At 45.0% G+C, this 12,399-nt stretch overlaps 1 long non-coding RNA gene across 1 annotated transcript in view; it reads right to left on the minus strand.

The window, feature by feature from the left end:
* LOC131482273 (uncharacterized) overlaps positions 1-12,399 on the minus strand; it is a 444,806-nt gene that overhangs the window by 174,950 nt on the left and 257,457 nt on the right. The gene's annotated exons all lie outside the window — the stretch shown is intronic.

A 12,399-nucleotide genomic window follows, 5' to 3' on the forward strand; every position in this document is an offset into this window, starting at 1 on the left:
GGTAGGGGAGAAGGTTGTACACAAGGAAGAACTTTGGGAGAACCAAGGGAGAGCTTTGGGAGCTCAGAAGATGTTATCAGATTTACTTTCAGGAATTCAGATAGAATGCTGTGAGGCCTGAATCAGTACAATCACCACTGGGACCAGCAGAAGACCTGGGAACAGAGCCAAGTAGATAGGAATGCATGGCTTGTGACAGTGCTGGCATGGGCAACTGCTGGGGTGCAGATGATGCTTGAGTTTGTGCTAAGACAACTGAATAGACAGCTAGTTACGGAAGTTAGCAAAGTCAAGTCTATCTTTCAGTCCTACAGAACAATACATTCTCAAATGGATCAGATAGCTTTATGAAAAAAATAAACCCTATAAGCCAGTCATGAAAGTAAGCATAGGTGAATACTTGGATGCAGAGGAATGCCTTCTAACATGAATCAATACTCAGAGGCAAGAGAAGAAAAGATTGATATATTTGATTACATAAATTTTTGTATGGAAAAATATCATAAGCAAAATCAAGAGACATGACAAATGAGAAAAAAATGTTTGCAATGTGTATCATAGATAAAAGGTTCTTTGTAATGGTCAAAATTGATGAAAGAAGGCTCCTGAGAATGTGCAAAGGATGCAAATAAATGATACGAAAGATATATAAAAACATCCTTTAAGCATCAGAAGAAATATTGGTCTTCACATATAATAAAATAGATTTAAATGGAAACTATTCTGAAATGGGATGATGATTCCTCAAATGATTACACATAGAGTTACCTATCATATGACTCAACTGTTCTACCTGTAGGAATCCACTCAAGAGGAATAAAAACATAACTCACACAAAACTTACATATCAATATTATAGTTACCTTATTTGTTATCAGAGCTGCCTGTTGGGTTCTTTCCTCAGTTTAATATAGATATAAAAAGCCAGGAGTTGGTTGCAGACAGAGAAGTGACCCGGTGAACATGGAACACGGAAGAGAAGCACCTCTTAGGAGAGGGCTGGGAAATGGGGTCTCTCTTGAAGGAGAAAAGGAGAGACATCAAAGGTTTTCAGAAGGGTCTCATAATTTTTAGCATTCTCTGAGCTGTCCTTATTTGGGTGGGAACCTGCAAGGAAGAATTTCACCACTGGTGGTCTCTCAATCAGTTAGGAAATGGCTGGGCAATTCTTATACTACCCACTTGAAGGCGTAGGCAAGATTTTAGCAGGCTTGGGTGGTCTCCTTGTTCATAATATGAACTCCAACATGTGGCTTTGCTAGCACCAAGTATTACAAACCAATCAGTGACATGACGGTGGTGTAACAAGGTGGCTGTCTATTTGCAAGGTACAGAGCCAGGAGTTGGGCAACCATTACTGAATTCCTAGGTTTTGAGGATATATGATTTAAGGATCTTAGGGATTGAGGCTAGAGTTGGCAGGTGCCTGTCACAACCCTTTGATGAGTGATGTGGCACTTTTTTGTGTGTGTGATGGCAAGGGGATCTTCAGTCAACCAACTTTTGACTCAAGGGCTGCAGTTTCCATAAAAAAAAAATCAAGACAAGACTGGACATCAATATGTTAGGTATAGAGGAAAGAAATGGCTTCATGAGTCCTGAGAGCTGGAGCCCCGTGAGGCTAGCTGTATCACCCCTTCAATCTAATAAGCTGATTTTACTAAGATGTTGACTTTGTATAATGGAGCAAGGAAACGTTTAGTTGAAGAACCAGGATTAACAGATTCTGGAGAACTAGGGCCTGCTCATATCTAATGTCTAAAATAACGTACTGGAGAGGCAACTGGTTTCAAAGAGACTAGTGAGTAAACAAAATATGGTATATCTACATGATGTGATACTATTTGGCCATAAAAGGGAATACGGTTCTGATACATGCTGTGATGGGATGAGCCTGAAAGCATGATGCTAAGTAAAAGCAGCAGCTACGCAAGGCCACATACTGTATTATTCTCTTCCTATAAAATGCTCAAACCGAGGCAATGTACAGACACAAACATAGTTGTCCAGGGCTGGGAGTGGTTGGGAAAGCAACAGGTAAAGGGTTTACTGAATTCCTAAAATCAACTGTATTGGTGTTTGCTGCAGGTATTCGTGAATGTATTAAAATCCACTGAATGGGATCTTTTATGCAAGGTCAATTATAGCTAAATATCTGTTTTGTAAAGTTCATTAGAAAATAAACAACTTTGAAAAGGAAACAATTAATACATCTTGGAAGACTTGGTATAGTCTGTTCCCGAGACTAAGAGGAAACAGGTTTTGCCAAAGCTCTTTAGAGGGAATGTAAGCTGGTAAAGCAGTTGAGGACAAGATTGCCACAACCAACAAACCTACATGTCTGTATTACAATTTAATTCCACTCTTTCACCAACATTTTGAAGCCTCCTCAGGCATACACAATATGTCTATATAAGCGTGTGTGTGTGTGTAAAATGACCCAGGTCTGTTCATTAAGAAGGTCTTGAAGTGACACCTCAGTAGTGTTAATGCTCAGAATCCAAAACCTTAGTACATCTTGGTTTCTAAATTTCCTTCTCAACAGAAGGGGTGAAGATCCTTTAGAAACATGTTGATTCAGGGGCATGTAAGGCTCAACATGTACTCAGAAAATACAAAAACATTTATATAATATGAGAACACATCAAAAGGATACATGGGGCTCCTGCTACCTGACCTGGTTATACCTAGAATGTCAAAGTAAATAATCACAGTAACTGTATTCACCCACTGGATACTCCTTCAGAATCAATGAATTCCTCCTGCTACCCATGAGCGTATAAATAAACATACATGGAGTACAGAGGAGGAAAACTCTCCCTTGCAGTAGAACTAACAAATGTAGAGTAACACAATTAGAAAACCATTTGGCAGACATCGCAGAAATAACCAATTCAAGCAAGCAGTGTCTATGGCTGCTAAAATGAGTGGGTCAAAGGTTGATGAACAGCAGGATATTTCCATAGTCTCTGAAGATATCACCATAAATTCTTACTAATGACAAAGGGAGAAACAGCAGCAGTACAGTGGAGAAGCCTGGCACACACCTCCTCACCAAGGCACCGAAGATAGCATCACTAATAATGGCACTGAGCCAACTTCACAGCCCTCCAACCCAATGCATGGAGAAAAACACATCACTTCTGGGGTGTTTCCTTCCCAAATTCATCACTGGGATCTAATCACAGGGAAACATCAGACAAACCCAAATTGAGTAACCTTCTACAAAATAAATGGTCTGCACTCTTCAAAAATGTCAAGGTTAAGGAAAGAAAAACAACAGGTAAAGATAAAGAATGAGGAATTGTTCTGGCTGAAAAAAAAAAAACTAGAGAGATGTCACAACTGAAAGCAATATGTGTCTCTGGATAAAGTATTTGTGGAAGGATGGACAACATTTGAATTTGGACTGTGGATTTATAGACAATATCATATCAACATTTAATTTTCTGATTTAGATCATTGTGCTATGATTGTGTCAGACAATATTGTTATTCTTAACAAATACCTGCTGGAGTGTTTGGGGACAAAGGGACAATTTATTTGCAAAGGACATAGAAAAATTATCCACACACATACACAAGAGGAGATGCAAATAGAAGAAAAGGGAGAGGGAGGAAAAAAGAGAAAGGTATTGGGTCCAACACATTAGCCTAGTGGCTAAAGTCCTTGTCTTGAAGTGCCAGGATCCCATATGGGCACTGGTTTGTGCCCCGGCTGCTTCACTCCCCATCCAGCTCCCTGTTTCTGGTCTGGGAAAGCAGTTGAGAATGGCCCAAAGCCTTGGGACCCTGTACCTGCGTGGGAGACCTGGAAGAGGCTCCTGGCTCCTGGCTTTGGATTGGCTTAGCTCTGTCCATTGCAGCCATTTGGGAAATGAACCAATGGACAGAAGATCTTCCACTCTGACTCTCCTTCTCTCTATAAAATTTGACTGTCCAATAAAAATAAATAAATCTTCAAAAAAAAGAGGGGAAGGGATGGGAAAGGGATAGTTCGGAAAGGAGGGAAGGTAGGAGTGATCGAGGGTGGACACTGCCTGAGGTGTAGACTGAGTGTTTTTTTCCTATTCTGTAAAATGAAACGACATAGCTCATAGTTCTTTGATAGCAAGAAGGCTGTCCCATCTCATCCTCCACACTTATGCAGATACCTGCGGGGGGGAGGTCCAGAGATCACTGGGGTCTCTTGATCCTTTGTGTACCAAGCTGGAACAACTTCCCCAGGACCCTCTGTCCTGTTTAGGAACTACCCAGGCCCACACTTAGCATGAATGGTACATGTGATAAACCTGGAAAAAGTCTTTTTCCCAGGTGACAATTTTGTTTTTCACAAAGATCTTGGATTTAAGTTGCCCCGTCTCTTCAAGAAAAAATTCACTATCAGCTTCAAGTATTTTAAAATATGATGTGACGCAGTGAGAAGTCCCCTAAACTGCTCTGAAGTTGCTGCACCACTCGGTCACCCTGGTTTGTTGCTCTCTGTGGCAGAGTAGGGACCTCGTGGCTCTGGGTTGCAATATGGAGCCATATGGATACTGGGATTCTTGGCTGGATCTTCTCATCTGTTTTATTTCTGAGGAACAGGTCCAGGCTAGAGTGAAGGAACTGGTTCTCTAAGATCCCTTTCACCCTTAGGTTCTTTCCCTGAAAGCTCAGGAACCCTGCACCCCACAATGTGTCTCTCTTCAAGCTGGGAGTATTGAGAGGCCTCCCCTCCCCCACCCAGCTGAGCCCACCATGTCTCTTCCCAATAGGCAGTCATCCAGACAAGAGGGACAGCACAACTGAGGTACCTGCTCCCACCATTCAGATCTTGTGCAGCCCTCACAAAACACGTACCTCTTCTAGGACTCTGTGCTGTTTGTTGAAAACCTTACATTCCCATCATTTGGCCTCCTGGCCTCCTCAAAAATGGGGGATTCCTCTATCTGCACAGGTAACCCCTGCTCACTCCATCAAGTTCTGTGATGGCTAAGCTGACAGAAAACAGGCAGATGGCTGAAATAGATATGGAAAGTGACACCCTATAGAATGGGTCACCAGGATTATCACAAACTTCAGATGCTGACAAGAGGACCACACATCCAGCCAAAGAGAGAGAACTTCAAAAAGCTCAAAGGAAAAATGGGATTAAAAGGTAAGAGTATTTTAGTGTAGAAAGTTCTGAAATCTATACTTAGCTTTTTCTATAATATGCATTTTTTTCAGGAACTTTTTCAAAGAATCCATATAATAACTTCTTGTCTTCCCCAAATCATGACCCTAACTATTTCTAATGTTACACTTGTTCTTATTATTTTATTTAAGAAAGGATAATTCTAGTCAATTCCCCACCCTGGGCATCTATTTTAAGTTCTAAACATCCTCAATTTACCCTGGAAAGAAACTGAATCTCAGAGGGTGGAACACCTAGCACAAGTTTCTGTAACTGCTGGGTGCCCAAACTGGGTCAGATCAAGGTCTCTAAGATACCACAGCTGTACAGAGGACGCTCATTGCAAATGAACACTTGCTTTTTCCAGTGACTACAAAGTCCAAATTGGCTGGTAGAATGACCCACGCCATCCCAAAGAGGTGACTCCATTTTATTCCACCTCCTGATATGGCAGAGGTTCACCACTGCAAAGACTCCTTTCACCGGGGGCAGTCCCAGTCCCTGCCCAGGATGTCAAGACCTCTTCTTGGTTTTCTTCTCTTCCTCTCTCCAGGCCTGGATGCCTGGAACAACATGATGCAAAAGAGTACATGGGCATCCGCTGTGTGGGCGAACACTGGGGATTCAACCTGTGCCTCACCCACTGCCTCCTGCCTGTGGGTATTTCTTGGCCTCAGTCTTCTCACAGGTGGGTACCAGCTGCCAGGTGCAGCAGGGCTCAGGGAGTGTGTGAGGCACCGTTACAGCAGGTGGCCAAGCCTCACCTCACAGCCATCAGTTGTGCTTAAGCATGACTGCTGTGCTAACACATTTGCTCTGAGAGCCGTGCTCTCTATTTATCTGTTACAGTAGTTAATTTCATCTGTTTTGCAGAAATATTTACTAAGGGTGAGTGATGGAGGCAGGCAGCTGTGTCTGCATCCACTGTGACCATATGGTTTATTTACAACCAGGGCTCTGGTGTGCAGATAGCTCAAAGAGGATTAAATTATACTTTGTAGATTAAAGTCCTGAACACTATAAAACTCATAAGCCTTTCTATGCTAAGAGAGAATTCTGACTCCCTTTGGACTTTAAGCTGATATTTTGCACATACAGAAAGAGTGAAAACTTTTGATATTTCAGTATTTTCGTCAAAAAGCTGGTAGAGTATCAAGCTCGTTGCTTAGGCAGCTGACTGGGGAAGGAGGAAGAAAATGACTTCACACTTTCTGAAGGAGCAGCGTGGTCTGCCAGTGTTGCTATAAACAAGACGCCCAGCTCTGTTTACCCAACCCCTCGAACCTGGGCAGCCAGGCTGTTTCAAGGCAACCTGCCCTCATCCTGCCAAAGACCATGGTTTATCTTCTGCTGGTCATCAAGACAAGGCTCCCAATACAATTCTGCTCCCTTGCTCTCCCCCTACCCCTCTCCCTCTACCCTCCCCAGCCCCACTGGAACACTCCACTGCCTGAAGTAAACTTGAAGTTGCCCAAGGACAAAAAGCTGGGTATTCCAATCATCCAGGCAACTGAGAACAGCTCTTCCAGCAATGGGGATGTGAATTATCTCTCAGGAAAGGGTCCTTCACTCTTGGGGTGTGGCATCTGCCCCCCCTACCCCTGCCAGCCCCCAATTCCAGCCTCCCTCCTCTTCACACCCTGAAAGAATTCTGTTCAATTTAGCTTTCTCATTGATCTTGAAAGTTTCTCGCTCAGTCCCTTTCCACTTGAAGCAGTGTTTGATGTTTCCACGGGCGTTTCTACTGATGGGCTTCACCCAGAGAGCTTTGTCGTTGACTTTGAGAGTCTTGTGTTCAGAGGACGCACTGATCTTGGCAGGTGTTATTTTCTGCACACAGTGCAATTAGCCACACAAGCCAAATTGGCCCAAGCCAAGTGTTTATGTACTCTTCGGATGGGGATCATGGTGCTCACTTGGGCAGCTCTGATGGGACACGTACTCTCGGGGAAAGATGAGAAAATCCCCTTCTGGAGGACCAGCCCTCACCAAGGTGGGCAACGAAGGCAGGCCTAGGTCCAGCGGAGGTAGCCACTGTAGGGTAAGGCTCTGCGTGTATGGAGGGAATTAGAGTTCCTCTTGCGTCATTCTAGTGCATCAGTTTGGTAGAAAACAAGCCACTCCATTAAAACCCAGTGAGAAAATACAGCTTTCAGTGGATCTGAATTGAGGGCGGGGAATGGGTGTTTATTGAAGGTGGGCAGCACAATGTCTTGGTTGGTTATGCCTTCTCTCTGGGGCCTCAATAACAGATCAGAGTGGCATGGCTTCCCTAGGATTTTTGCAAATGTCATAAGGGGTCTTGTGCAGCTCCCTGGAGCTTCCATGTCTCTGTCCCAGGAAAGGCACTGGAGGTGTTCAAATCTAGATGGGGTTCGGGCTCCCCAAGCTGTCCTATGGCCAATGCCACCCACACTTCCTCAGGAAACCATGCCTTTCTTCCCCCACCTCAATGGAGTCACATTCAGGAATCCTGCCAACTAGGGGGAGGACTAACCGATCCCAGCAATCACTTCCACCCAAGAGCAGGGTCTGAGAGCTTGCACTCTCCTAGGAGGTGTGAGCAGCTGCATTAATAAAAGGCAAGGTATCTCTCACCCACAGGATCTTGCCTAATTGTCACAGTCATTGCCAGAGATAAGGAGTACAGATGTTATCAGTCCCTTTTTCCTGAGGAAGTGCCGATAAAGAGTCTATCTTCCTCCATCTCAGCCCTCCCTCCTTTGCTTCCTTCCTTCCTTCCTTCCTTCTCACCTCAGGTCTCCTCTCTTTATTTCACTGGTTCCTTGAGAATTCGGTCCTAATACCAAGGGGTTCTGTCTTCCCACATGCTATTTCAGAAGTCATGCTTGCCTGTCCTTACACAGAGAAGTCCACCTTGAGTGAAACAGATTGAGGGCATTGTCAAATCTCCATCCACCCGGCTTCCAATTACAACAGACCTATGGCAAGCTGCACCGAAACCACATCTGATTTATGCAAACACTCTCCTTTGCTCATTACCTGCTCCATGCTGGACAAGAGTATCTGCTCTTTCTGGGTGAGGGAGCAGCCTGATTATAGCTTCATTAGAAAAGGGTGCCGCTCACTCTTGCAGTCTAATTGGTTGACAGGGTTTGGGATACAGACATGTAAATCACCAAGAGTGTGCCTGGCCCTCCTTTTAGCACAGTGCTATCCACAGCTGTCAAAGGCAATGGATATGTGGTGCTATTAATTTTATGTGTCATTAAGAGAATCATAATTGTGGTTGTAAGTCTTCCCTTCTTTCAGGAGGTGTGTGTGGGATCTCCTGTACCTCCCACTGTCTTCTTGACCCCTTGTTTAACTGCAGGCACAGGGCGAAGCCAGCCATTGCAAGCCCAGGTGGCAAAGGCTCAACCAAGAGAACTGGCCTTGGCTTTCCCAGGGTTTTCCTGGCCTCCCTTTTCCATCAGTGTTTCTCCTACATCTAATTCTTTAGGTGAGGGATACTGGAGGCAGCTATGTTCCCATTGGTTGGTGGCCTTCACAGACAAGGGATGCTGGCTAGCAGTACATTCAAGAGTTTCTAAGCTGGTGAAAGGCTCTTGGGAGCAATTCTTGGGAGGGACTTGGCCCCTGAGAAGAGAAGTTTGTGCTATCCCAGGACACATGCTCTGATTCCCAGAAACACCATCACAGGTTGCCAACTGCAAACAACCTGCCTTAGTGAACACCCAGGCCGATGCGCCAGGATCCAAACCCACTCATTGGTCTAATCAGTGACCTGAAAAATGGAGGCATCAGCATCAGATGACCTTCCCCACACAGGAAGGGGAAGTGACACTGGTGGCATCCAACATTAACTGTCCCAGAATACATAACAATGGCAAGTTAAACAGTAATCACCAGGTAACCATCTCAGACAGATAGAAAGAGAGGGGAAAAAACCCAGAGTAGCTCTCTTTAAAGAGAACAAGCAGATCTGAGTAATCCAATTTAGGGGAGATAAGAGTCTGCTGCTAGTACTGTCCTTTAACTGGACAAACGCCTTCGTTCAAGTGTCAACCCCAATCCAGAAGAGGTCACCGCACTGGGCCTGTTGCCTAATATACTCCTGAATTGGCTGAGTGGCTTTCCCTACAAACACACTGGTCCAACAGAATTGATTTTCAACAGGCCGTATTGGTCCCTAACGTAATTACCCAGCAGTGAGTCGGTTCACGGCAGCCCTTGCATTTAAACGCTGCTGGCCATCCCCGGAGCAGGGCTGGCTGTGCTGAGGTGCCTACTTTCAGCATCACTAGGGAACCCTTGTGGTTCCCAATCTACTCTTCTCCCCCTGACTCCCACCTTGCTAAACCATTGAAAGAGCAAAGCAATTCCAAGTGGCCCTGTCCTAAGAGGGGGATGCCTTGATCCTGTGGAAGGAGAGCTGCAAAGGCAGTGGTCTCTGTGCCGTGGGAATCCTGGGCAAGTGAATTCAATTTATAATTAAGACTCAAATAGAATCTTTTTCAAACACTGTGACATTTAACCACTTCTTTTTGCTGATAGTTTCTTGTCAGCAGCATGGTTCTAGCACCTTCTGTGGGTCCTATCAGCCATAAAGCACTTCCTCTACCCCCATCCCAAGACTTTTGGTTGTATCATTCAGTTTATTTCCTCATCGGTTCAAGACACTAGAGACAATGAACTTACTGCTGAACATTACAAAATTGTCTAAACCCCAATGGTGCCCCAGAGCTGGGAGGTCTGACACAGACAGTCTGGAAACCCTAGTGACATGGCCAAGATATCCAAATCTAGTACTTTCTGCTTGGGTGTAGACATTGTGGCCAATCTCAAAGCTTGGATTTCCTTTCTACTCATCATTTTCTTGTGCCTTGAGAAATTCACATACTGCGCCATCTGCAGATTTATAAGAACAGTATCACATGAACATGTCTTTAGTTCATGCCTGTGGCCCACACAGAGGATAACTACGGGGTCTAAAGCACCCTTGTTCTCTTAGCACTCGGAGCACTCTGTGATAGTAAGAACATTTGTGATGTCAGATTGTCAGAAAGATAAACATTAGTGTTTGTCAGGCCCAGCGCAATAGCCTAGCGCCTAAAGTCATTGCCTTGCACCTGCCAGGATCCCATACGGGTGCCAGTTCTAATCTCGGCAGTCCCACTTCCCACTTTCCATTCAGCTCCCTGCTTGTGCCCTGAGAAAGCAGTGATGGACAGCCCAAGGCCTTGGGACCCTGCGCCCCGTGTGGGAGACCTGGAAGAGGTGCCTGGCTTTGGATCAGCACAGCTCCAGCCATTGCAGCCACTTGGGGAGTGAATCAATGGATGGAAGATCTTCCTCTGTCTCTCCTCCTTTCTGTATATCTGACTTTCCAATAAAAACAAATAAATCTTAAAAAACAAAAACTTAAAACATTAGTGTTTGTCCAGGTTGGAAACTGCCCCTGGGATATACAGAAGCATTAAGGAGGGACAAGAGCAGCAGCTACTGAAGAGGTACAGAAAGGAGCTCCAGGATCGTGCCGGTTTCTGGAATCCTCCCTTCACCTAGGACCTCATCTGCTGTGGAATTCACAGTCCACTAATCAATTAGATGCACTAATCCGCCCAGGCTCCCTAAACTGTCTTGGTTCAGGGCCAGAGTTCTCCATCTGGTGTGTGCCTAAGCTGCCTGCAGGTTGCCTAGATGCTGTGTGGCCCGGAGCTGGAGAGCTGCTGAAGGACCGCCTCAAAGCAGACCCTTTTCCTAAACAGGCAGGGCAAGCGGGTCACAGCAGCAGCTGTCAGGCAAGTGGGGCACCCGAGTTCTCAGGCAACACCATTCAGTCCCTGCACACCTGCTATTATTTTTATTTATCAAACAGACAGTGGTTTCTATAATGGCAGGTAACGTGGAGAACACAAAGCATATCAGGTCCTGAACTATATGGAGGGTTCACATTCCACTGTTAGTATTCATAATGAAGCCATCAGTGGCTAGCACGAATTTCTTTCATAGAGCAGGAAACAGAGGCTTGGCGAAGTTGTAATTCTGACTACCTGGGCCCATAGTCTAACCAGAGTAGGACTGTGGGATCCAGTAAACAAAAACACAGGAAGTACTGTTCAATTTGAATTTCAAAGAATTATCAAGTCTTCTGGGACATACTTATACTAAAACAACAAATAATTTAGGAGATCTAGTAAAAAAGAAAAAATTATACATTGATCTGAGAGTCAAACAGGGCTGGGCCTCCTGTATTTTATCTGGCAGCAGTTGGCAGAGGCATGATATGTTTCTCTCAAATCTCTGCAGCATGCAGCTGACATGAACTTTTCACTTACGGCCCCATGTGTATTCATTTGGTGCAAGGATCATCAGGCCATGTGTAAGAGATGCCGCAGGACTGAAATTCTTGAATGGCTTCCAATGCAGGCTTTAAGTTCCCAGTGAACATCCCTGGGGTGTCCCAAGGCTGGGGGACATGCCCATGAGGACTCATAGCCTCGCATCTCACAAGTCTCCCTTCCACACCCTGGTTTTGGAATCCCAGGCCTTCCGTCTCCTGGTTGACATAGCATCTGTTTGCAATCAAGTGTTTTCTGCCTGATGCACAATGCCAAGGCTTCCCCATGCTCCATGCACACAGATGCCCAGCAGATACAGACGGCACTCTGGGCACCCTTCCTCCTGCCCGCCCTTCTCCTAACATCTCCTCAACAGGGTCAGGCGCCGGCTGTACATTTCAGTCTCTAATTAGCAGATTCCAATTCATCACCCTGAGTATCTCCTGGCATCAGCCCGAGATTCCCTCCTCTTGCTGGTGAATCGGTCTTCATTTAAAACCCTCTCTCTTAGCCCTAAATGGAAATCAATTCAGCAAGTTTAGCAAATAGTTAATTACTCCACAAAGAGGATTGATTGGCCTTTGATCACCAGAAAGCTCTGCAGTGCTATTAGTCTCTTTCATCTGTGATTAAACCACAGAGAGAAAGAAACAAAAACTAAATTAGGCTTCTCCTGTTATCCTACAAATATTTAATGACGGGCTAATCTCCTAGAGGTGTATTCAGGGGATACACGAGGCTCCAGTAGGAGCCGGCTTCCGTTCAACCTTGAACCCAGACTCCATCTTTGCGGAGAGCACAGCAAAGAACCTGAGAGAGCAACAGAGCTCAAAGAAACGCTTTGTAGGACATACTCTTGTCTGTCTTTTCTTTTTTCCCCTTCTTATGTATGTTTTAAAGCAGATACAGATTGTCCCAGGGGACTCCCAACATGAAT

Source organism: Ochotona princeps, chromosome 16 (genome assembly GCF_030435755.1).
Source record: "Ochotona princeps isolate mOchPri1 chromosome 16, mOchPri1.hap1, whole genome shotgun sequence".
Taxonomy (NCBI): Eukaryota; Metazoa; Chordata; class Mammalia; order Lagomorpha; family Ochotonidae; genus Ochotona; species Ochotona princeps.